Here is a 25,682-nt window from a genome sequence, read left to right on the forward strand (position 1 = left end):
CCCATTAAGATCCAGGTCAAATCAACCTATGGAGTTGCCCCCCAGAGGGTCCAGTGTCCCCACAACTTGACGGGGATACTCAGCCGTCTCCTCCCCAGCTCCAGCACTTCCTCCCAGCCCTCGCGGTCCCTCTTCCCAGCCCCCGGGTCGGTCCCGCCCCAGCCCTCGTCTCCCCCGCCCCCGGAGGCTGGACTCTGCCCCCGCCCCGCCTGCCCCTCCCTCCCGGGGGCGGTGGCCCGTGGCGGGCGCAACCATTGGCTGCGGCGAGAGCGAGGGCCGGGGCTGGCGGCGCTGATTGGCCAGGACGCTCGGCGGAGCCAGGGAGTCCAGCGAGTCGCTGGGGGAAGCCGAGCAGACACACAGCGCGGCCGGAACTCGGGGCGCGCATCCCGCAAGTCGGAACCCGGCGGTTCGGATCCCGCGGAACGGAGCCGGGGCCTGGAGGTGAGCGCGAGGCGCCGGGTGGCTTGGGACGGGCCCTTCCGAGGAGAGCCGAGAGGAGGTCCTTCTGCCCTGCCCCCAGGGAGCAAAACCTGGGCATCTTCTCCTAAGAAACGGAGCCCGCATCTTCCCAAGGCGCGAGGCCCCTCCCCCAAAAAGACAGGAACTCCTACCACCCAGAGAGCAAAATACCTTCCTTTCTCCTTCAGAAATGGGCCCTTCCTCCTGGCTCCAGCTCTAGACAGAAGTCCTCTCCCTCTTACCCCTTGAAATAGAATGTGGCCCCTAAAAGTGGTCCCCAGGTCTCTAAAGCCCCCTCACCTCTTGGGAGACTGATGCCCCTTCCCCTTCCCCATCCTTAAAAAACTAAGTTTGGGTGTCTTGCTTCTCCCCTCTCTTTCGGAATAATGGGAGTCTTCTCAGCTCATAAATGACAGTGACCTCCCCCTGCATGAAAAATGGAAGCTCTCCCCCCATCATAAGACAAGGAAATCCCGGAGCAGAGACCTGCAAGTCACCCTCCCACCCCAGATACTGAGCTCTGGAGAGATAGATGATTCACCCTTAGCCCTGCCGGAGACCCCTCCCTACCCGTCAGAGAGGCAGGGTGGCCTCTGATACCACCACATTAAAGGCTTTTGGAGATTTCCCCTGTCCTCCCCAGTAAAGATGTAAAATGAGGGATCTTCATACTCAGGAGCAGGGCAAAGGTCTGGCCACCCCTCCAAGTCATCCACCTCCCTCCACTCCTCCCAAGCCCTTTCACACAAACCCCAACCTAGTAACGCCCTGCGCCATCTTCCCACTACTCCCAATCCCATCCTTCTCTACCTCACCCCAGCTCCACTCCCACACCTGGCTGCCCCACCTATTTCACATCCTCTCACCTTTCCTCACCCACCCTGGCCAAGGTAAGACCAGGGGGGGATTCAGTGAGATTTAGTAAGACTGGAGCTCTTGAAACTGGGATCCGGGGCCTAGAGGCCCTTCCAGGAGTCTTCAAACTCTGACAGCAGAGATGGCCTCTGAGGCAGTAGGACCAGCAGAGACCACCCGACACCTCTCCCCCGCCCCCCACCCCAACACACACACAAAGGGCTGTGTTCAGTGCATCCTCTCTTACAGTCTGAGAGGACTACTGGCCCTCTTCCAAGAGGACCCCCATTTTCCCCCGAAACTCCTGTGCACCCCCTCAAGCTCCTGTGGGCATTGCCTGGTGGAATTCCCTGGGCATTCAGCCAAGAGAGATGGGTGCTACTGGGCCCATCCAATGGGGAGGAGACAGTGTTGGCTTTGCTGCTTTGATGAAGCTAGACTAAGGGACAGGATGTTGGTGACCTGGGGGTGGGGAGGGGGTGGGAAGAGCTCTTCTCTGGTGGGTCAGGTTGGGGGGTAGAAGAGAGGGAGGCAGTGAGTCGTGTCTTGCTCTTTGGAGCCTGTGCTGCGGTGTGGAGTCATAGAGAAATGTGTTTCCTCGAGGCCCAAAGAGATCAGCCCCAGGGAGAGGTAAATGGTCCAGTCTGGAGTCCTAAGACCTAAAAGGGCTTCTACATTGAAGACGTGGCCCCTTCCTTTGACAGTTAAACACACAAAGGCACAAAAGGGGAAGAGACTTGCTCAAGGTCACCCAGCCTGTGGGTGACAACTGGCCCCAACCCCTCCAGGACCCTTAGGGTGCTAGGATCCCTGACACAAGCCCCAGTCCTCACATTTACAATGGGGACTTGGGGACTGCTGGGTCCCAAGTCCCCACTTGTCAGAGGAAGCGCCAAGGCTCTGCGAAGGTCATGAAGCCAGGAAGGGGCAGAGCTGGAACTCAACGTCTGTTCCCCAGCAGGTTGCCTCGGGGAAAGCATTCCTGGGTGTCGGTGCATCCCTGCTTCCCCGTGTGATCTTTGTATTGAGGCCATTGCCAAATCTAGGCTTGCCAAAATCCAAATTGACCCAGGAGAGCTAATAAGATCAGTTGCAGCTAATGAGAATCAGATACTGGAGTGGAGGCTACTGCAGGAACCTCAGTTGCCTAGCTGGCTTTGCTACAAGAACTTTGGACAGGACCTAAGGATGTCACATCCCTTCCCTCCAAGGTCCCCTCCCTCTTAGCCCCTGCCCATGCCCTCTGGCTTTGAGTTCCCTGCACATTGTCTCATCTCTATTCAGAGCCCTGTGTCTTTTCTCCTGGGGCATTGCATGGGAAAAGAGCTGAAATTCTGGCAGATTCTCTAGGACCGTCCCCCTAGGCAGCAGGGACTGGGTCCCTACAAATGAGAGAGTCTGAAGTAGGGGCTCTCTCTGTTTCTGCCGCCACCCAGTTCCCAGCTAAAGGATTGGTTGTTGTACCCCAACTTTGCCAAGGCGAAGTTCAAAGCATGAGGGGAACCACGGTAGAGAGGCAGAGAGGTTGGTCCCTGGAGACCTTTTATCTGGGTCTGGAGCACAAATCTGCCACTTGGTGTCTGATCTTAACCTCTCTGTGACATATCCTTGGGGTAAAATGAGTTAATTCTCATAAAATGTTTAGCACACAGCAAATGAGCAGAAACAATGATTACACGTGCAAAGTCATAAAATCTCTAATCATGAAGTGGGGAGGTGCTTTTGCCTGAAGGCAAAACTTGTAACCCTTGCTGTAGATAATCTGCCAGGGCTAAGGCGCCTGGGGACTAGGCGATGCCTTCCCAGAGTGACAGTGTAGTATATGGAATGGACCACAGACCCTGAAGCCAGATGGAGCAGAGAGTTGGTCACTGGTAGTGTCTGTCTGTGGAACCTTAGGCAAGTCATTCATGTCTGTGAGCCTCAGTTCCTCATCTTTGAATGAGGTTTGTTGGAGTTGGACATCAGAAAAGAGACAGGTCTAGATGACAGGTTCTCATCTTGGGCACTGTTGACATTTGGGTCGGAGGATTCTTTGTTGTGGGACCCCCCTGTGTATTGTAGGATATTCAGCAGCACCTCTGGTCCGTACCCACTAGATGCCAGTGACACTCCCCACCCCATGAGTCACGTCCATCAGAAATGTCTGTAGACATTGCCAGATGTGCCCTGGGGAGCAGAATCATCCTTTTCCTTCCTTATTGAAAACTGCTGGTCTAATACATGGCCTTAAACATAGTTAATACTTAATATAAAACAGCTTCCTAGCTGAGGCGGGTGGTAGGCTTGAGCCCAGGAGTTTGAGACCAGCGTGGGCAACATGGCAAAACCCCATCTCTGTAAAGTACAGGAAAAAAAATTAGCTGGGCAAGGTGACATGCCCCTGTAGTCCTAGCAACCTGGGAGGCTGAGGTGGGGGGATTGCGTGAGCCCGGGGAGGTCGAAGCTGCAGTGAGCCGTGATCACACCACTGCACTCCAGCCTGGGTGACAGAGTGAGACCCTGTCTCCAAAAACATAAAAAACAAAATAAAACCAAAAACAGCTTCTTTCTTGCACAGACTCCTTGTTTTGGTTTCCATGTAATGAGGAGAAGGAGATGTGTCTAGCTGCGGAACCTTCCAATGTTAATAACAGTTTTTAATTTCTCACATTTACACAGGATTTTCTTGTTTGGTTTTTGTCTTCCTTTTCAGTAGAGACAGAGTCGGGTGGTCTCGAACTCCTAGGCTTAAGTGATCCTCCCACCTTGGCTTCCCAAAGCGCTGGGGTTACAGGTGTGAGTTACAGGAATAAACCACAGTGTCCAGCCTACATAGGACCTTATCATCTCCAAAGCACTCTTGTGTCTATGACACTGTTTCTCACTCTACAGATAAGCAAACTAAGCCTCCCAGAGGTTAAAAGACTTGCCTAAGACCGTCACCCGCTTCTCCACCAAGGATCAAAGAAACATCCATGCCAGAAATTGTTTGAGAAACAACTGAGTTCTGGGACCTGTTCAGATTAGTTATCAGGGTCTTTCGAAACTTCAATGGCATGCCCTTCGGTCCAGCAATCCCACTTTGAAAAATCTCGCATAGAAATGCTCACACTTGCACTGACATAACATAAAAATGTCTATGGCAGAGCCTGCATAGGAATACTGCACCAGTATAGGAATGGGTTACAGCATATGCATTCATGTGGGAGAATGAGCAGTCTTTAGAAGAATGAGGTGGATCCACATTCCTGACCTGGAAAGGTTCCTGAGGCATATGATTTAATGAAAAAGATAAAGTCACAGAATCAATATAGCCAGTATGATCCTATTTTTTTTTAAAGTAAATATGCATGAACATAGATAGTTAGGGAAGTGGAGAATTAAAGGGACCTAGATAGTATATATGTATGAGAACATATTCATGGGGGAAGAAGAAGAAAATAAATCTCCACCCGCTTCCCATGCATTAAAAATGAGCAAAGTGAGCTGGCCACCTTGGCTCACATTTGTGATCCCAGCACTTTGGGAGGCTGAGGCAGGAGAATCACTTGAGCCCAGGAGTTTGAGGCTGCAGTGAGTTGTGAACGAGCCACTGCACTCCAGCCTGGGCAACAAAGGGAGACTCTAAATAATTAATCACAAAATAAAAATTAAAATGAGTAGAGCACAACCCACAGAAGTTGAGAGACCTGGTCACACCAGAAGTTGCCAGTGGTGAAATTTAGCTTTGAGTTTGCCAATAGTTTTTGGGGCCAAGAGACAGGAATCTGAGGCTCATCTCAGCAGGCCAGGCCTCCTTCCTTACCATGGGAGAATTCCTTTTCTGAGCACCTAGAGGGATCCTGGTATCAGACTGACCTCACCTGAATCCAGCTTTCACCCACGTGATGACCTCAGGCCAGCCACTTTAACTCTCAGTGCCTCATTTCTCTATCTTTAAAATAGCTAAAAGACAAAGGAAAAAACATGAAAGCCAAAAAAAAAAAAATGGTAGAAGGAGGAGGCAATAGTAGAACCTCCCTCATTGGGCTGCTGTGAGGATTACATAAAACCATGTGTTCCAACCCCTGGTACTTAGTAGGTGCTTAATTAATACAAGCCCTGGTCTCTCGCACCTTTTTTTTTGGTTTTGGTTTTGGTTTTGGTTTTGGTTTTGTTTTTTTTGAGACGGAGTCTCGCTCTGTCGCCCGGGTTGGAGTGCAGTGGCCGGATCTCAGCTCACTGCAAGCTCCGCCTCCCGGGTTCACGCCATTCTCCTGCCTCAGCCTCCTGAGTAGCTGGGACTACAGGCGCCCGCCACCTCGCCTGGCTAGTTTTTTGTATTTTTTTAGTAGAGACGGGGTTTCACCGTGTTAGCCAGGATGGTCTTGATCTCCTGACCTCATGATCTGCCCGTCTCAGCCTCCCAGAGTGCTGGGATTACAGGCTTGAGCCACCGCGCCCGGCCTCTCGCACCTTTTTGTCTGCTTGCCTGGTCCTTGCCAGGAGGCAGAAGACAAAAGCCTCAGAAAGGACAGTGGGGGCTCCTGAGGCCCCAAGAATGCTTAGCAGGCTAAATCAGTTGTCCTCACTTCTTCACTCTGCCCTCAGATCCACCATGACCACTGCGCTGCAGGAGCTTTTCACAGAAAGCCTGAGGGAGCTCTCTGAGGGGGTCTGTGTTCTAGCTCCTCCTTCCTGGGGTCTAACCATCCTTGCTTTCTCTAGACACTCCACACATTAAACTGTCTTACCCGTTGCAGGGATGGGATGCCATCATGTGACCTCTAATTACACATCCCTTCAATAATAAGATTAACTCTCCAAGGGCAAGTTTTCCTCCTCCTTCAAAAGCTATCTCACATTGCTTTTATAGGTAGACTCCCCCGACCCTCCCCCCACCTCCAGCCAGGGAAAACCATTTCTCCTCCTCCCAACTCCTGTCATCTACATCCTAGACTTCCTGGGTCCATCACACCCTAGATTTCTTGGGTCCATCACTGTTTGCTGGATTTCCTCCCAATCTGTAACTGCCTGGAAGCAGCCATCACATCCATCACATCCATCACATCCATCACATTTATTCTTGTGTCTCAAATGCATAGCACACTTCCCTATACACACAGTAGATACTCAAGGAGCATTGATTGAATGCAGAAATGTATTTTTTAAATTGGGGTAAAATACACATAACATGAAATTGACCATTTTCACCATTTTATTTTTATTTACTTTTGGGGGGCCCAGGGGAGTCTTGCTCTGTCACCCAGGCTGGAGTGTAGTGGTGTGATCTCGGTTCACTGCAACCTCCACCTCCTGGGTTCAGGCAATTCTGACTCAGCCTCCCAAGTAACTGGGATTACACGCATGGGCCACCACCACGCCTGGCTACTGTTTTTGTATTTTTAGTAGAGACGGGGTTTCAGCTTGTTGGCCAGGCTGGTCTTGAACTACTGACCTCAAGTGATCCGCCCGCCTCGGCTTCCCAAAGTGCTGGGATGACAGGCATGAGCCACTGCGCCCGACCTCCACTTTTTTTTTTTTTTTTTTTTTTTGAGACGGAGTCTCGCTCTGTCGCCCAGGCTGGAGCATAGTGGCCGGATCTCAGCTCACTGCAAGCTCCGCCTCCCGGGTTTACGCCATGCTCCTGCCTCAGCCTCCCGAGTAGCTGGGACTACAGGTGCCCGCCACCTCGCCCGGCTAGTTTTTGTATTTTTTTTTAGTAGAGACGGGGTTTCACCGTGTTAGCCAGGATGGTCTCGATCTCCTGACCTCGTGATCCACCCGTCTCGGCCTCCCAAAGTGCTGGGATTACAGGCTTGAGCCACCGCGCCCGGCCTGACCTCCACTTTTTGATTATTATTATTGGGGTCATTGTGGCGAGTGTGAAGCAGTACCACATTGTGGTTTTGTTTTGCATTTCCCCAATGACTGATGGCATTGAGCATCTTGTGTGTTTGCTGGTTATTTTTATGTTATCTTTGGGGAAATGTCTACTCAAGTTCTTTGCCCATTTTTGAATTCAGTTGTCTTTTTGTTCTTGAGCTGTAAGAGTTCTTTTTTCTTTTTCTTTTGCTTACTTTCTTTTTTTTTTTTTTTTGAGACAGAGTCTCACCCTGTCACCCAAGCTGGAGTGCAGTGGCATGATCATAGCTTACTGCAGCCTTGACTTCCCAAGTTCAAACGATCCTTCTGCCTCAGTCTTCCAAGCATCTGGAACAACGGGTGCCACCACACCTGGCTAATTTTTTAAAAAGCATTTTTTTGTTGAGATGGAGTCTCCCTATGTAGCCCAGGCTGGTTTTGAACTCCTAGGATCAAGCGATTCTCCCATCTCAGCCTCCCAAAGTGCTGGGATTACAAGTGTGAACCGCCTCGCCTGGCCCAGAGTTCTTTATATAAATGAATGTTTGTTTGTGTCACTATTTCTTCATCCACTTAAATAGTTGCTCAGCTCCTGTAGGTCACACACTGTCTTGTGATCCTGGGAATACCACCAGTTCCTGCCCATCAGGAACTCACAGTCTACTGCAGAGTTTCTCAGCCTCAACACATTTTTTTTTTTTTTTTTGAGAGGGAGTCTTGTTCTGTTGCCCAGGCTGGAGTGCAGTAGTATGATCATGTTTACCCGGACCTATAAATAGGACCTAGTTTGGAAATAGAGCCTTTGCAGAAATAATTAATTAGGTTAAAATGAGGTCTTCCTGCATTAGAGTGGCCCCTAATCCAATGACTGGTATCTCTCTCTCTCTCTCTTTTTTTTTTTTTTTTTTTTTTTTGAGATGGAGTCTCGCTCTGTTGCCCAGGCTGGAGTGCAGTGGCACAATCTCAGCTCACTGCAACCTCTGTCTCCCAGGTTCAAGCGATTCTCCTGCCTCAGCCTCCCGAGTAGCTAGGATTACAGGCGCCCGCTACCACGCCTGGCTAAATTTTGTATTTTTAATAGAGATGGGGTTTCACCATGTTGGCCAGGCTGGTCTTGAACTTGTGACCTCGGGTGATCCGCCCACCACAGCCTTCCGAAGTGCTGGGATTACAGGCGTGAGCCACTGCTCCTGGTCCACCTCTATACTACTGACGTGGAAGCAAGGCCGTCCTGTGCCGGATGTTTAGCAGCATTCTTGGCCTCCACCCACGAGATGCTGGCAACATACTTTCCTCCATGTTGTGACAGCTGGAAATGTCTCCAGGCATTGTGAAGTGTCCCCTGGGGAACCAGATTGCCCCTGGTTGAGAATCACTGGTTAGAGGCTAAGACAGGCGTGTATATCTACAATTTCAATCAGATTGCTTGTGCCTAACAGGATACACACAGACACACACAGACACACACACACACACACACACACACACACACACACGAGGCATTCAGCATGTATGTGTTGGATGTTGGATGGCTGGGGGTGTGGATGGATGCCTGGATGGACAGACACAACCCCTTTGTTGGTTGGCTAGATTGATGGATGCATGTGTGAATGAATGGATGAATAAATGAACCCAATTTACAAACTCTACCGTGGGAAAACAGAATGCTTTTCTTCAACCAGAGTAGCCTACCCCTTTATCTCTGTCTAGCACAGTATTTCTCAAACGGCAGCATCAGAATCCCCTCAAGAGCTTGTTAAAACACAGATTGATGCCCCTGCCCACCAGAATTATGATTTAGTAGAATCACTGGCGGGAAGAATGCTCCCAACTCTATTTCCATGTTCTCTAGGAATCCTGGACCAGCCCCCGACCCCTGCCAACCTTGTCCATTCTCAGAGGTCCCGTAACCTTCACTGCCAGCATCTCCCATTTAGGTGCTAACATCTATTACCTTGGACATCGGCAACTTGCCAGCACTCTGTCCCTGGGCTGCACTGAGAATCCCTTCAAAGGTGGGAACCACCGTGTTCTAGTACCTTACTACTAAAAGCGTGGTCCGGCAGCCAGCAGCATTGCATCATTTAGGAGCTAGCTAGAAATGCAGAATCTTGGGCCCCACCCAAAACTACAGAATGTGAATCTGCATTTTAACAATATCCCCTGGGGTGGTTTGTGTGCAGTTTTAAGTTTGAGAAGCTATTTTAGACAGATCTGTAACCCCCACACTCAGAGCTAAGCTAGGGATAACTTTGCTGATAAGTTACATTGACAGCATCTGTTACGATGTAAGTGGTGCCTGAGCTGAAGCATCTTTCAGGCATTATTGGCCGTTTGTATCTTTGCCTTATGTTATCTGTTGAAATGTCTACACTGGCCTGGCTTTATCTGTGGGAAAACGGAAGCCCAGAGGAGCAGTGCCTTGCCCAAGGTCACACGATGGCCATGAAGCAGAGTGGAGATCACCCTCCACTCCTTAAAGGGAATGGGATCAAGAGCATTGAAATGTATCCACTGAGCAGGGTGGCACATGCCTGTAGTCCCAGCTACTCGGGAGGCTGAGGCAGGAGGATTGCTTGAGCCCAGGAGTTCTGGGCCGTAGTGTACTATGCTAATCAGGGGTCTGCACTAGTTTGGCATCAATATGGTGACCTCCTGGGAGTGGAGGACCACCAGGTTGCCCAAGAAGGGGTGAACCAGCCCAGGTCAGAAACAGAGCGGGTGAAAACGCCTGTACTGATCGGTAGTGGAATTATGCCTGTAAATAGCTACTGCACACTCCAGCCCCAACATATTATAACTAACCCTGTTTCTAAAGAAAGAGAGAGAGAGAAAAAAAGAACTGAAATGCTGCAATGATAATGAAAATATGGGGTGGAGGGGGAGCATTCTGAAGCTACTTAGGTCTGTCCTCTGAAAGTGGAGAAAGGAGAGATGACTTAAAAGTGATGCAAGAACAAGAACTTAAGTTGTATTTTTTGGTTCATTCAACCAGTGTTTATTGGGTACTTACTAGACTCCAGGCATGGTTGTGTGGTATCTGTAGTATTGAACAAGGAAAGCCAGGCCTCCCTTTTGGTGGCTTATCTGGAGTGGAGAGATGTAGCCATCTGGCATTCATTCATTTGTCAATGAGTGTGTTCATTTATTGTATGATTTCCATGTGCAGTACAGTAGTAGGGGTATGTGTGTGTGTCTATGTGTCTGTGTGCGTGAGAGAGACAGAGAGAGACGGAGGGACAGACAAAGACTCAGCTACCACACCAGCGTCTCTTCTAGACTAGCCATGCGGAAACAGGCCCCAAAACAAGGAACGCACAGTGAGGAGAGTGCCAAAGGTGTGTGGGAGTGAATACAGGTTCAAGCTCGAAGCAGAAAGAGGTTACCACTCCCCGTTCCTGGGGTCTGAGGAAGAAATTTCAGGAGGAAAAGGCAGAGAAGAAGAAAAAGAGACTCTGGGCAGGGAGAGCATCATGAACAGGCCCAGAGAGTTCATAGGAAGCCGTTCCAAGAAAATCGCAGGGAAAAAAAGAATAGGCCGGGCATGGTGGCTCACACCTACAATCCCAGTGCTTTGGGAGGCTGAGGCAGGCGGATCACTTGAACTCAGGAGTTCAAGACCAGCCTGGCCAACATGGCCAAACCCCGCCTCTACAAAAAATACTAAAATTAGCTAGGCGTGGTAATGCATGCTTGTGGTCCCAGCTACTCACACCTGCAATCCCAGTGCTTTGGGAGGCTGAGGCAGGTGGATCACCTGAACTCAGGAGTTCAAGACCAGCCCGGCCAACATGGCCAAACCCTGCCTCTACAAAAAATACTAAAATTAGCTGGGCATGGTGATGCATGCTTGTAGTCCCAGCTACTCAGGAAGCTGAGGCAGGAGGATTACTTGAGCCCGGGAGTTTGAGACCAGCCTGGGCAACACAGCAAGACCCCTCAAGACCCCTTCTCTACAAAAACTTTTAAAAATTAGCCAGGTGTGGTAACGTGCACCTGTAGTCCCAGCTACTCAGGAGGCTGAGGCAGGAGGGTCACTTGAGTCAAGGAGGCCGAGGCTGCATTGAGCCATAATCATGCCACTGCATTCCAGCCTGGGCAGCAGAGCCAGATCCTGTCTCAAAAAAAAAAAAAAAAAAAAAGTCAGGGGTAAAATCATGAATCTCATACAGATATAAAAACAAACACTCAACGATTTTATTAGGCTCATTCGGTGAGGGAACCAGGCAGACATTAGAACCAGTTCAAAGGAGCAGCCAAATAAAGTACAAATATGTAAAGAGTAAAATGACGTCTAAATAGATTCCAAACAGAGGCAAACATGGTTGGACAAGGCAGAATTTGCTTGTCTACCAGTTTTCTACAACTTACAAAGGAGTCAACGAAATAGTTTGAAAATAATGAACAAGGCCAGGCACGTCAGCTCATGCCTGCAATCCTAGCACTTTGGGAGGCCGAGGTGGACAGATTGTTTCAGCTCAGGAGTTCAAGACCACCTTAGGCAACATGGTAAAACCCTGTCTCTACCAAAAATACAAAAAATTAGTCAAGCGTGCCTATAGTCCCAACTACTCGGGAGGCTGAGGCACAAGAATTGCTTGAGCCTAGGAGGTGTAGTTTGCAGTGAGCCAAGATTGCGACCCTGCACTCCAGCTTGGGCAATGGAGACCCTGTCTCAAAATAATAATAATAATAAATAATAATAATAATAATGAACAAGGCTAGAATCAGATAATCCAAAAATTTGTGTTGTAAGCAGGTAGCGCATAACTCTTTTTTCTATAAAACCAATGTTCGGCCGCGTGCAGTGGCTCACGCCTGTAGTCCAGCCCTTTGGGAGACTGAGGCAGGTGGATTGCCTGAGCCAGGAGTTCGTGACCAGCCTGGGCAACACAGTGAAATCCTGTCTCTACTAAAAGTACAAAAAAAATTAGCCGGACCTGGCAGTGTGCGCCTGTAGTCCCAGCTACTTGGGAGGCTGAGACAAGAGAATCGCTTGAACCCAGGAGGCGGAGATTGCAGTGAGCCAAGATTGCACCACTGCACTCCAGCCTGAGCAACAGAGCAAAACTGTGTTTCAAAACAACAACAAAAAAAGCAAACAAACAACAACAACAACAAAACAGTGTTCAAATGAGGGAGAGGCATGAGTGGATGAGGAGTGGCAAGTGAAGGCTGTAGGAAGAGTAGATCATGTCCCGCCAGGTGACCCATGGTCATGAATTTGGACTTGACTCAGAGACTCATAGGGAACCATGGAAGAGAGTTAAGCAAGGCAGTGATGTGATTTTATTAGCACTTGAGAAAGATCATCCTGGAAGCTGAATGGAGAGTAGACAGACACCTTCTCCCACTAGCCTTTGAGCTCAGGTTTCATTAGGGAAACAGCCAATCCCAGGGGCAGATTACTGGCCTTCCTGCAAAACGTTTTAGAACCTGGAAGCTCCTTCAGGGCAAGGCTGGCTGAACACCAGCCAAAAGAGCAAGGCACCACCCAAGCAGGACAGGGCTGTTTTGTGCATGGGAACAAAGCCTGCCTCCTCTCTCTGCCCAGAGCTGTAAATAGCACTCTGCTGGCTTCGCAGGCTGAGCGCAGGTCTGGGGACAGTCTGGAAATGCACACACCAAGGAGCATTTGTGCGAATGAATGCCTGCATGCAGATTTGCATGCCTGGCGTCCTGCCCCAGCCCCAAGTGTCCAGTCCTGCAAGGGGCTGGAAGCAGGGCTCAAAGAAGAGCCACACACAGAAGAGTGTGGACATTCTGATCGACGGACAGGTTCCAGGAGGGATTCAGAGGCAGACTGGCAGGGTGAACGGGAGAAAACATGCAGAGGACCCTGGACAGAGTTTTGGCTCCAGCTTTACCCGTGATAATGACAATGAGCCATGAGTAGTGGCCACTCACATTGGCTGTGTTTGTGTGTACTTGCTCACCTTGTTGCTCACAACAGCCCTATGAGGAAAGGCTGATCAGATTTCAGAGACAGGAAATGGAAGCTCAAAAAGGATGACTGACTCGCCCAGGGTCTCCTACTAAAAGCAGCATTTCTAGTGAGAAACTGAGGCTTGAAGACTGTGGAGCCCTGGTGTCTAGGACTGACCCACAGGGACACTTCTGCATATGCCCACTGCTCTCTCTGGCCTCAGTTTACTCATCCATCAATGGGTACAATAATGTCTTTTCACCTAATGATCACAGCAGAGTTTGGGAAGACCAACTACCACTGCAGATGAGAAAGGCTTGAAAAGTCATAAATGCTCAATATGAACTGGTGGTATATGGAGAAAGTCTGAAAGTGCTTTCCTTAGCCCCCAGAGACAGGGTATGGAGTGCAAGACCAACCTTGTTTGTACTCAGGGGCTTTGGAAGTGCAGAGTGGCCTTGGATGGGTGGAGGTGAAGGCATGCTGAAGCTTGCTGAACCACTCCCAGATCACGGGTGAGCCAGGTTGGGTCTAATCTGTTTTTTTCCCTTGAGAAGGAAGAGATGGTGGGTGCACTGGGGAAAGAGTGGGAAACAGTGACTCTGAGGTGGGGATGCACATCTGGATGCAAAGTGTTTGTTGAGAGCACTTGGTCACCTGCCCTCCCACGGAGCAGGTGCTAGTCTTCAGTCCCGTTCTTCCGGGTTCTTCAGAAGCTGAGCTTTGGTCTGTAATCCCAGCACTTTCGGAGGCCGAGGCGGGTGGATCATGAGGTCAGGAGATCGAGACCATCCTGGTTAACATAGTGAAACCCCATCTCTACTAAAAATACAAAAAAAAAAAAAAAATAGCTGGGTGTTGTGGCACGTGCCTGTAGTCCCAGCTACTGGGGAGGCTGAGGCAGGAGAATAGCTTGAACCAGGGAGTTGGAGGTTGCAGTGAGCTGAGATCATGCCACTACACTCCAGCCTGGTGACAGAGCTAGACTCTGTTTCAAAAAACAAAAACAAAACAAAAAAAGAAGCTTAGCAGCTTGCAGTTTCTTTGGACTGAGCACTCCTTCCAGCAGCAGCCACCTGCCAACAACTCGGATCATTTGCGGGTCATCCGTCAGGTCCCACACGGTGCATCTCCTGAAAGGCCTGCGGTGAGGCTTGGGGTGAGGCCTGTGTCTTAGACCTGTGAAATCAGGGAAAAGTCCTGCATCTGGAAAGCAGCTGTGCTGCTGGCTCCCTGAGTGCCCGGGAGCCAGTGACTTCTGTCCAGACCTCAGTTTCCTCATCTGTAAAATGGCAACAACAAAACTACCTTTTGAAACATTATATGAATGGTTGTTAAATTGGAAAACCGGATGATAAGATTTGAATGCTTTTTTTTCTTTTCTTTTTTTTTTTAGGAGACAGGCGTCTCACTCTGTTGCCCAAGCTGGAGTGCACTGGCACCATTGTGGCTTACTGCAGCCTCGACCTCTGGGCTTAAGGGATCCTCCTGCCTCAGCCTTCTCAGTAGCTGGAACTATAGGCACATTCCCCACCCCGCTATTTTACTTATTTTTTATTTTTTTATAGAGGTGAGGTCTTGCAATGTTGCCAAGGTTGGACTCAAACTCCTGGCCTCAAGCAATCCTCCCACCTTGGGCTCCCAAAGTGCTGGGATAAGAGGCATGAGCCACCGCACCCGGCCCCAAGTTAAATGCTTCCTACCTACAAGACACTGAGTACTACTTGGACTATCTCATTTTTAACCTCTCAATAAGGTGGGAAAGGTCCTCTTCCTTTAAGCTTCTTCACCAAGGTCACAGAGGTAGCAAGAACTTGAAAGAGGACTTGAACTAGGATCTACCTGGCTCCAAAACCTAAGTCTTCAAACATGGGATTATTGGAGGACCTCCAAGAGCCAGGGACTTAGAATCCTGCCTGCTTCCCTTCCTGTGCCTTTATTCCTCAAGTCTATATAGACTTTGTTTTTTGAATAGGCAATCATGGCACGTGATAAAACATTCAAACAGTGCAACTCAATCTACAGAAAAAAATAAAATTTTCTCCCTCATCCCCATCCTGTGGACCCCTTTGCCTCATGAGAGGCAAATAGTCACCAAGGCCAGGGTCTTACTATGTTGCCCAGGCTGGTCTCAAAGTCTTGGCCTCAAGCAATCCTCCTGCCTCAGCCTCCTGAAGTGCTAGGATTACAGACATGAGCCACCAACCTGGTCTTTTATGGTTAATGCTTTTTGTATCCTATTTAAGAAGTCCGGCTGGATGTGGTGGCTCACGCCTGTAATCCCAGCACTTTGGGAGGCCAAGGCAGGTGGATCACGAGGTCAGGAGTCCGAAACCAACCTGGCCAACATAGTGAAACTTCATCTCTACTAAAAATACAAAAAAAATTACCCAGGTGTGGCAGGCACCTGTAGTCCCAGCTACTTGGGAGGCTGAAGGAGGAGAATCACTTGAACCCGAGAGGCAGAGGTTGCAGTAAGCGGAGATTGCACCACTGCACTCCAACCTGAGTGACAGAGTGAGACTCCGTCTCAAAAAAAAAAAAAGAAAAAAGTCCAAGGTCAGTTGTATTGTTTCTTCTATTATCTTCTGGAAGCTTTCATGTCTTGCCTTTCATATTTATCTCTAGCATCCACCTGGGGTTGATTTTTATATATTGTATTAGGTAGAATCATGATTAATTTTTTCACATATAGGTAGTTCATTTGGCCCAGTATCACTGCCTCCATTGTCAAAAATCAAGTGTCCATATATGCATGTATGTGTTTCTATTCTCTGTTCAGTTCTGTTAATCAGTGTGTTTAATCTTTGCCCCCATACCACCTCTTGACTGCTGTAGCCTTAGAATACGATAGGCAATTTCTCATTGCCCTCTAAAGAGACTGCACCAATCAAGACTTACTAACAATTCGACAAAAATGTACTGGGCTTCCAACACAGTACCAGATGGTATCATGATGGGAATTCAAGTTTAATCATATACATAGCTCCTACCTTGAAGTTTATGGTCTTGTAAGTGACGAGACATGAACCAAATAATTACACAAATAGAGGTAACATGTGAATGTGATGGGGCCACAAAGGGGAGCCATGTAGGATTCGGTGCCAAGAGAAAGATTTGATCGGTAGGGGAGGTTCAGGGAAGTCTTGTCTGAGAAAGTAAGTCATGAACTGATATCAAAAGTGTGAGTAGAAATGAAGGAATCAGAAGCAAGGGAAAAGCATCTTGGGTGGTGGGAACAGCATCTGCAAAGACTGAGTAGAAGCCTTCCCGGGACAAACACTAGATCCTCGTGGTAAAACCCAGAGTCAGGAAGGTGGTGTGCACAGAAATTAGAACAGTGATAGGGACCAGCCTCAAGGCCTTTAAATTACATTCAAGGGCTGGTTTTTATACCTAGAACAACTATCCTAAGAACAATAACAAAAGTCACCTTGAATATTCCAGATTTAGGGTAGTTCCAAGAGCCTTTTCAGCACAACTAGGGTTGCTACTTGGCAGGAGAAGAATGTGTATGGCAACCCCTGGAGTGACGCATCAGTTTTATTTAGCTTCATCCCCCAGTTCCTGAATATTTCATTTTTGCTAGCAGTGGAAGCATCAGTTTTACTGTGCAGTCAGCCCGAGTTCTGCCAGCAGCAGCATCTGCCTGGCACCCTCTCAGGTCTAGAACTCTTTTCTCCCCAGCCTGGTGAGGGTCTTGCCTGCCGGAGTGTCCCTTAAGGTGGACCACAGTGTCGTAAACTTGAACCGTTTCTCCTCATTCACCATCATCTCTACCCCTCACCCGTGGAGGCATGATTCTCACTCTGTGGATAAGAACACAGAAGCTTAGAGAGCTTCAGTCACTTGCCTAAGACCACACAGCTTCCAAAGGACAAATATAAAATTCTCCAACTCTATAATTTCCTACATTTTTTGTGGTACTTCTTTCCTTTTCAAAATATAGAGTGAGTCATACTCATCAGGGATTTTACCTACAGAATGACAACATTTCTGGGGAGTAGGACAGGATTCTGAGATGTTTCCAATCTGTGCCTCGAGCCGATCCGATGACTTATCCAGACCTAAGACCCTCATCTCATTCTTGGCAGTGCCTTTTAAATTTGGCAGCCAACATGGGGTTTTGGTTCTTTCTGCACCAAGTGGAGTAATTAAGAAGGTTTTCATCAAGGTAAACATCTGCTGGATTTCTATAGAATTGTGGGGAGGGAGTTGAATATACACGAGCACTCAGAATCTCATTAAATGGGTCTGCCCCTTGTTCCAGGACAGGAGAGCCAAACATAGCAGACAGGATTGATGTTGTTTTCATGAATGTAGGTGGCCACTGTGTTCTTTATGGGTTTTCAAGGTGGGAATTTGTTGGCAAAGGAACGAATGAAGAAGCCGGGAGTAACGCTGCTTCAGGAAGGTTTTAGAGCCTGGGGGAAATAATGTAGTTTTAGAATAAGTATTGGCAGTGTGTTGGGGAAAAAAAAAACAAACCCTGAAAAATAGAATACAGATTTCAGGTAAGCACTCCCTTTGTCAAACCACACTTGCCCATATTGGCACACAGCTTGCTGCTACAGCCACACCTCCTCTGTTTATTGAGTATCTACTTAGTGCTTGGTAATATACTGTGTACTATGAGTACCCTCTCTGGAAACCCCACAATAACCCTTTGATGTGATTTCAAACCCATTTTACAGACGAGGGGCTATTACATAGCTTGCACCAGGTCCTCAGAAACCAAATGAGGGAGTTGGGATTTGAACCCCTTCACCTGAAGGCTTGCACCTGCCTGTGGTTAATACATCGCCTTGGAGCAGATAACCTGCCACATTTCCTGGAGAGCAGGGTTCTCAACTGCTGCAACTGTGCTCCCCAGGGAATTTTTTTTTTCCAAGACAATCTCTCGCTCTGTCGCCTAGGCTGGAGGGCAGTGGCGCAATCTCGGCTCACTGCAATCTCTGCCTCCTGGGTTCAGGCGATTCTCCTGCCTCAGCCTCCAGAGTAGCTAGAATTACAGGCGTGCACCACCACATTTGACTAATTTTTGTATTCTTAATAAAGATGGGGTTTCACCATGTTAGCCAGGCGGGTCTCGAAGTCCTGATCCTGCTCTGTCACCCAGACTGGAGTGCAGTGGTGCAATCAACAGCTCACAATGGCCTTGAGCTCCTAGGCTTAAGCAATCCTCCTGAGCAGCTGGGACCACAGGCACCTGCCACCATGCCTGGCTACCTTTTTTATTTTTTGTAGCGATGGGGTCTCACTATATTGCCCAAGCTGGTCTGGAACTCCTGGGCTTAAGCCATCCTCCCACCTCAACCTCCCAAAGTGCCGGGATTATAGGCATGAGCCACCGCGCCTGGGGCCGGCTTAGAAAGATTTTAATTTGAGGTTCGCAGTTGCCATTGCCGCTTTTCTGAAAAAGGGCTCAAGTTCCAGTGGAATGTGGAGTTGGTCGTGATGGGTGCATTCCCAAGGCTGAGACATCCCTGGAGTAACTTTAGGCGTCTGTCCTGGGCTGCATCCTGGTGGAGAAGGAAGCACAGGAGAAGGAAGGCAGGCCGCCACATCCTAACACCTGAGTTCCGTTTGGGACATACAGAGAGCTCTGTGCTCCCGCCTACACTCTGCCTTCCCCAACTTCCTCCCCATTCCCGACGTTTCACTTGATTGTCAGGCCCAGCTGGCAGCATTCAGCTGGAGCCACTGGGCCAGCAAGCCTGAGAGGTGATGACCCATTAGTAACTGGGGACAAGGGTGTTCGTCCTTATCTGACCAGTGACTGCGTCCCCATGAGCTCAGTTCTTTGTTCTGGGTCTCGAGTCTGGAGAACCCCAGCTTTGCTTGGGGACGTCCTTTGGAAGTAAGAGCAGCATGTGAAAACTACACAATTTGGGAATAAAGTGCTGAGTCTACAAGACATCTCCCCACTGGAGTTGGCATTGTGGGAGAGAGAGGCGAACTCTTCGGAGATTTCTGTTAAAAGACTGGTATGAGTAGCAGATGGTTCATACTGGTTGAGATAAGAGGCCAGCGCCTTGCTGTAGTTTTAATTTTCCGCAGGAGCCAAATGATTGTAAAGATTGTGTTTCTCCACCTCTGCAGAATCATCCCTAAGCACTGCATTCATGATTCTGCAGAAAAACGAGGCAGACAGACAGACCTGGTTCAAATCCCAACTGCCACTTACTTGTGGCAAGAATAGAATGAGTTTTGCTGAACCTTATCTCAGCCTCAGCTTCTCAGTCTGCAAACTGGCACTACTCCACTGCATCACAAGATGTTTAAGAGCATCAGTGATGTCTGGAAATCAGTTAGCATGGCGTGAGTATAGATAAAACCTGATCCACCAAAGGGCCTTTTGGCTTTCTTTGCCTCCGTGTTCTCATCTGCTAAGTGGAAAGAAATTTTCCTTGCATTGGAGTGATGTTAAGTCTCAAAATGCGTAGCACTCGAAGTCAGTAGAGATACAGAGCAGTTTTCAGTGGTAACTGAACGAGTGGTTTGACTCCAGTACACCAGCTCAATGCCAGTTCTTGGGGTTCAGCAGTTGACCCGAGGGAGTGGACAATTAAACAATGCACAGAACCTTAGAACCTGGGACCATGAGGGATCTCTGAGCAGATCGGGTCCAAACCAAGTCCCTTTGCCAGATGCTTAAAGCCTGTCTCCTGCATCTTAGACAAGAAGGCGTCCAGCCTCCAGAGTGGATCCCACTCCAAGGCAAGGAGCTGTCCTAGTTATTGAGCCAAAATCCGCCTTCCATTTTGTAACTTATTGAAGATTGCAACCATAGTACAGGACAGAGCTGGGACTCAAACCCAGGTCTGAGTGCACAGCCCATGACCCTAACACCTGGGCCTCATTGCCTCTGTAATCCAAGGTTCCTATGGTTGCATTCCATTCTGTCCAGGACTCAGCACAGCACTGGGAACCCAGCAGGATTAAAGAAGGGCCAGGGTGACCGTGCAGGGGGACCTTGGGGAAGAAGGCTGCCCTCTGCTCGGGAGCTCTCAAAAAGTTTGGGATCAGGCCGGGCGTGGTGGCTCACTCCTCTAATCCCAACACTTTGGGAGGCTGAGGCGGACAGATCACTTAAGGTCAGGAGTTCAAGACCAGCATGGCCAACATGGGGAAACCCCGTCTGTACTAAAAATACAAAAATTAGCCGTGTGTGGTGCACGCCTGTAATCCCAGCTACTCAGGAGGCAGAGGTTGCTGTGAGCCGAGATCATGCCACTGTACTCCAGCCTGGGTGACATAGCGAGACTGTCTCAAAAAAATAAACAAATAAAGAGAGAAGTTTGGTATCGACAACTTGACTGTGGTCCCTGAGCTCTGGCCAGCCCTTCTTCTGGCCTATAGATGCTGATGGACCCATGGGACCATCACAGGAGTGAATAGGAAGTGTTCCCAGCAGCCAGGTGCTCTGGGGGCAGATCGGACAAGCCTGGTCTTAGACAGGCCTCTTCAAGCTGACCCCAGGGTGTCCACTTCCCCTGTGGAGGAAGTTTCTCAGGTTGAGCCATCATTCGTTGATTTCAATTTTTCCTCCTGGAAAACTGGCCTGCTGCTCCCATCCCCAGAGGCGTCCGTGTCCCAGGGAATTACCAACACTCAACATGTAACTTACATTGCGCATTGACTGTGAAATCAAGGAAAACAAGAGACGAGGAGCTTGCGGGCTGGCAGAGAGACCGATGAATCATGAACAAATGAGAAAGAGACAGATAAGGGTGACAAAAATAAAATGTGTTGATCTGAAAGCAGTGGGGCTACTTTAAGTTTGGGTCAAGGAAGGCTGTTCTGAGCAGGTGGTATTTGGGCTGAAGAATGAGACAGCCGTTTCGGGCCTGGGGGAAGCTCATTCCAGGCAGGGACGCAGCAGATGCATGGCAGGTCCCACGTTGGGAGGCCTTGAGGTCATCATTAGAAGGTTGGGTTTTATTATCTCTGCAATTAGAGATCTTTGGTAGGTTATTAACTAGGGAGTGACATGATGTGTTTCACTTTAAAATAATCCCTCTGGCTGCTCCGTGCAAAGTGGATTGAACAAGACCTCGATGAGATCAGAGCGACCACTTAGGCGGCTGCCACAGCCAATTACAAGTGGAAGTGGCTTGGATTCAGGTGGAGACAGGAAGAGAGGATGACTTGGAAATGCCTGGAACAGTCCAGACACAAGCAATTGAGTCAGTGCCTGGGTTCAGATCCGAGCCCTTGTAATAATGTATGAATTTGAACCTCCCTTTCCTCCTGTGCAAGCTTCTTTTGTTGTTGTTTTTTGTTTTTTTGAGACAGGATCTTGCTCTGTCACCCAGGTTGGAGTACAGTGGTGTGATTGCAGCTCACTGCAACCTCCGCCTCCCAGGTTCAAGCGATTCTCCTGCCTCAGCCTCCCAAGTAGCTGGGATTACAGGTACAAGTGACCACGCCCCGCTAATTTTTTGTAGTTTTAGTAGAGATGGGGTTTCACCATGTTGGCCAGGCTGGTCTCAAACTCCTGACCTCAGGTGATCCACCTGCCTCGGCCTCCCAAAGTGCTGGGATTACAGGCATGAGCCACCACACCTGCCCTGTGCAAGTTTTAAATCACAGGAGGTGATCCTGTGTAAATTGGAGGTGGTAATAGTAATAACTGACATGATTCGTAAAAATATTCATTGAGATCATACATTCACTTCCTGGAGCTGCTGCAAAAAAAATTGCCACAAACTAAGTGACTCAAAACAATGAAAATTTATTCTCTTACAGTTCTAGAGGCCAGAAGTCCAAAATCCAGAGATCAGTAGGACTGTACTCTCTCTGATGACCCTAGGGTTCCAACCTGGTCTGCTGCCAGAGGAGTGGTTGAGAGTAGCTGAGCGCATGGCCCTCCTTCAGCAATTGCTCTGTTCTGTTGTGTGGAGAAATCCCATTTTGTTTATCTCCTCATCTGCTCATGGACCCTTGGGTTAGTTTCCACCGTCTAGCCCTTTTTTTTTTTTTTGAGATGGAGTTTCACTCTTGTCCCCCAGGCTGGAGAGGAATGGCGCGATCTCAGCTCACCGCAACCTCCAACTCCCGGGTTCAAGCGATTCTCCTGCTTCAGCCTCCTAAGTAGCTGGGATTACAGGCACCTGCCACCATGCCTGGCTAATTTTTGTATTTTTAGTAGAGATGAGGTTTCACCATGTTGTCCAGGCTGGTCTCAAACTCCTGACCTCAAGTGATCCGCCCGCCTCGGCCTCCCAAAGTATTAGGATTACAGGTGTGAGCCCCTGCGCCCGGCCTTCTGGCTCTTATGAATAGTGCCACAATTGGCAGGGCGCAGTGGCTCGTGCCTGTAATCCCAGCACTTTGGGAGGCTGAGGTGGGCAGATCACCTTAGGTCAGGAGTTCAAGACCAACCTGGCCAACATGGCGAAACCCCATCTCTACTAAAAAAAATCTGAAAATTAACCAGGCGTGGTGGCACACACCTGTAATCCCAGCTACTGGGGAGGCTGACGCACATGAATCACTTGAACCAAGGAGGTGGAGGTTGCAGTGAGCCAAGATTACACCACTGCACTTCAGCCTGAGCAACAGAGGGAAACTCTGTCTCAAAAAGAAAAAACAAACAAACAAACAAAAAACAAGTAGTGCTGCAATGAACAACAGCAGATAAGGATCTGTTTGAGTCCTTGCTCTCAGTCTTTGGGGTATGTACCTAGCAGTGGAATTCCTGGGTCATATGGTGATTCTGTATCTAACTTTTTGAGGAACTGCCTGTTTTCCACTGTGTGCCATATAGTTTTTGTTGAAGTAGTTATAGAACTGCCCCAGATCCACTGTAGGGAGAGATAGATGCCACCTCCCAGTGAGGGGTGACCAGGTCACAGAGGGAAGAGACTGGGGAGGGGAGGTGCTGTTGCGGCCATCTTTGGAATGTGCAAACGGCCCCTTAAGTAGTGATTACTTCATTTATTTATTTTTGCAGCGAACTTTTTTTTTAAACAGCCTTGGATCACTTAAGGTCAGGAGTTCACGACCAGCCTGGCCAACATGGTGAAACCCTATCTCTACAAAAATACAAAAATTAGCCAGGCATGATAGCAGGTGCCCGTAATCCCAGCTACTTAGGAGGCTGAAGTAGGAGAATCACTTGAACCCGGGAATTGGAGGTTGCACTGAGCTGAGATCATGCCACTGCACTCCAGCCTGGGCAACTAAGTGAGACTCTGTCTCAAAAATAATAATAATAAAATAAAATAAAACAGGACCTCACTCTGTCACCCAGGCTGGAGTGCAGTGGTGTGATCTCGGCTCACTGCAACTTTGGTCTCCTGGGCTTAAACGATCCTCCCACCCCATCCTCCTGAGTAGCTGGGACTACAGGTGTGCACCAACACACCTGGCTAATATTTTTTATAGAGACAGGGTTTTGCCATGTTGCCCAGGCTGGTGCAGTGAATATTTCCTCTTCTCTTCTCCTTCTCCTCCTTCTTCTTATTCTGGCTCTTCTTCTTCTCTCTCTCTCTTTCTTTCTCTCAAGACAGAGCCTCACTCTGTTACCCAGGCTGGAGTGCAGTGGCATGATCTGGCTCACTGCAACCTTGACCTTCTGGGCCCAAGTGATCCTCCCACCTCAGCCTTCCAAGTAGCTGGGACTATAGGTGTGTGCCACCTGGCTAATTTTAGTATTTTTTTGTAATTTTTCTAGAGACTGAGTTACACCATGTTGCCCAGACTGGTCTCAAACTCCTGGGCTCAAGTGATCCACCCACTTCTGCCTCCCAAAGTGCTGGGATTACAGGCATGAACCTCCGCGCCCAGCCTGCAGTGAATACTTCTCCATGCTTGCCCTGTATGTACACTGTGCTGGGTGTAGGATACTGACATGAGTATTGCACGTGTGGTTTTTGCCCTCTCACAGCTTGCAATTACTTGGACAAGAACCATTAACTAAAATTGCAAAATTAATTTTGGGGCAAGGGGGCTGGACTTTCCTGATATTCTCTTCCTCCTTTTATCTTTAAGTTGATGAATAACTTAACACAGCAAACTGCACTGAACTTATATACACACCTCCATGAATTTTCACCTGTGACTACAACCATGTAACAAGCACCTAGATAAAGATCTAGACCATCCCCAGCCCCCAGGAAAGTTCCCTCATGCCCCAGTGGGTAACTGCTATTTAACATGTTCACCATAGATTAGCTGTGCCTATTTTAGAACTTTATACATGGAATCGTACAGTAGATACTCCTTGGTGTCAGGCGTCTCCCTCTACACTGTTTGTGAAATCCCACAATTCGTTTTTTGAAGAGACGTTGACTTGCTGTCACCCAGGCTGGAGTGCAGTGGCTTGATCATAGCTCCCCTGCAGCCTTGAACTCCTGGGATCAAGCAGTCTTCCCACCTCAGTTTCCCAAGTAACTGGAACTACAGGTGTGCACCACTACACCTGGCTAATTTAAAAACTTTTTTTTTTTTTTGTAGAAATGAGGTCTACTGTATTGCTCAGGCTGGTCTTGAACTCCCTGGCTCAAGCAGTCATCCTGCCTCAGCCTCCCAAGTAGCTAGGACTACAGCTGGGATTACAGGCGTGCACCACCATGCCCAGCTAATTTTTATATGTTTCGTAGAGACGGGGTTTCACCCTGTTGACCAAGCTGGTCTCGAACTCCAGACCTTAGGTGATCCTCCCACCTTGGCCTCCGAAAGTGCTGGGATTACAGGCGGGAGTCACCACACCTGGCTACACTCTTGTAAACAACCAGATCTCATGAGAACTCGATCACAAGAACAGCACCAAAGGGATGGTGCTAAACTATTCATGAGAAGCATGGGAAGCCCACCCCCATGATCCAGTTCCCTCCCACCAGGCCCCTCCTCCAACATTGGGGATTACATTTCAATGTGAGATTTGGGTGGGGACACAGATCCAAACCATATCAGGGGGCCATTGGAAGGTTGATAAATAATAGAACATTTAGGTGGACGGCAAATGGTGACTTAGGAAAAGCATGCACTTTTTGTGTTGCTGGTATGTTAGCAGAAAAAGGAGACAGTGTCTGAGGGCAAGGTCTGTGTCCGTTCTCTAAAATCTGAACTCTGCTTGAAATTGAGTGAAATGGATCACCAGTTTGATATTAAGAAGATAGGAAAGACCTATAGTTTGAAGGCTCGGAATGCCTACATGAGGGGTTAGCAAACTGTTCCTGTGAAGAGCCAGACAGTAAATATTTTTGGCATGTGGGCCATGTGGTTTCTCTCGCCAGTATTCAACTCTGCCATTGTAGTCCAAAGCAGCCATGAATGAATGGGTGTAGCTATGTTTCAATAAAGCTTTATTTAAAAAAGCAGGCCAGTGGCCATAGTTGTGGATCCTTAGGCTACAGTCTGCATCCCAGAGCACAGAGCCTCAAGAACATCCTCTTTCCTGGCCTTCCAGAAATTTGAGACTTCTTAACTCCAAGCTTTCCTTTCTTCCACTATCTTGGGATGAGTCGAGAAGTTTCCCTTTGTGTCAACTGCAAGTGCGCTAAATGCCCTGAATGGGTTGACCTACTTTCAACTTTAAGTATTTCCACCTGGGAACTAGAATCCAATTTGGCTGATGCAATGCCAGAAAGCTAATGTCCTTTTT

At 48.7% G+C, this 25,682-nt stretch overlaps 1 protein-coding gene across 3 annotated transcripts in view; it reads left to right on the plus strand.

Annotated features, from left to right (window-relative positions):
- The first annotated feature begins 353 nt into the window (after positions 1-353).
- ABAT (4-aminobutyrate aminotransferase) overlaps positions 354-25,682 on the plus strand; it is a 106,385-nt gene continuing 81,056 nt past the window's right edge. For all 3 annotated transcript variants that reach the window (XM_065537177.1, XM_045381765.2, XM_005591210.4), the window contains exon 1: positions 354-444. The gene's annotated coding sequence lies outside the window, so the exon portion shown is untranslated. The remainder of the gene's footprint in view (positions 445-25,682) is intronic.

The sequence above is a fragment of the Macaca fascicularis genome, chromosome 20 (genome assembly GCF_037993035.2).
Source record: "Macaca fascicularis isolate 582-1 chromosome 20, T2T-MFA8v1.1".
NCBI lineage: Eukaryota > Metazoa > Chordata > Mammalia > Primates > Cercopithecidae > Macaca > Macaca fascicularis.